The sequence below is a fragment of the Pygoscelis adeliae genome, unplaced genomic scaffold (genome assembly GCF_000699105.1).
Source record: "Pygoscelis adeliae isolate BGI_AS28 unplaced genomic scaffold, ASM69910v1 Scaffold298, whole genome shotgun sequence".
NCBI classification, from domain to species: domain Eukaryota; kingdom Metazoa; phylum Chordata; class Aves; order Sphenisciformes; family Spheniscidae; genus Pygoscelis; species Pygoscelis adeliae.
In genome coordinates this window covers 1966101-1966342 of record NW_008825303.1, presented here as the reverse complement: position 1 = coordinate 1966342, position 242 = coordinate 1966101, and positions in this window count along the sequence as shown.

Below are 242 nucleotides of genomic sequence, written 5' to 3'. Positions count from 1 at the left end.
TGCCGTCCTGTACGCGCCATTGCTTAGGCAGCCCTACAGAAACAGCGCTTCCACCACCAGCGGGAACAACGGCCGAGCGGCCCAAAGGCTGCGCACAGCCCAGCCCGAGCTAACTGTTGCTGTCGCCGGGGCAGAGGGAGGCGGCGGAGCCGCCAGAGCACCAGCTCGCATCGTGCGGGTCCCTGGCAGGGGCCGCGCCGCCCAGCCGCCCTCCGGCCCTCCGCACCGGGGACAAACCCTTC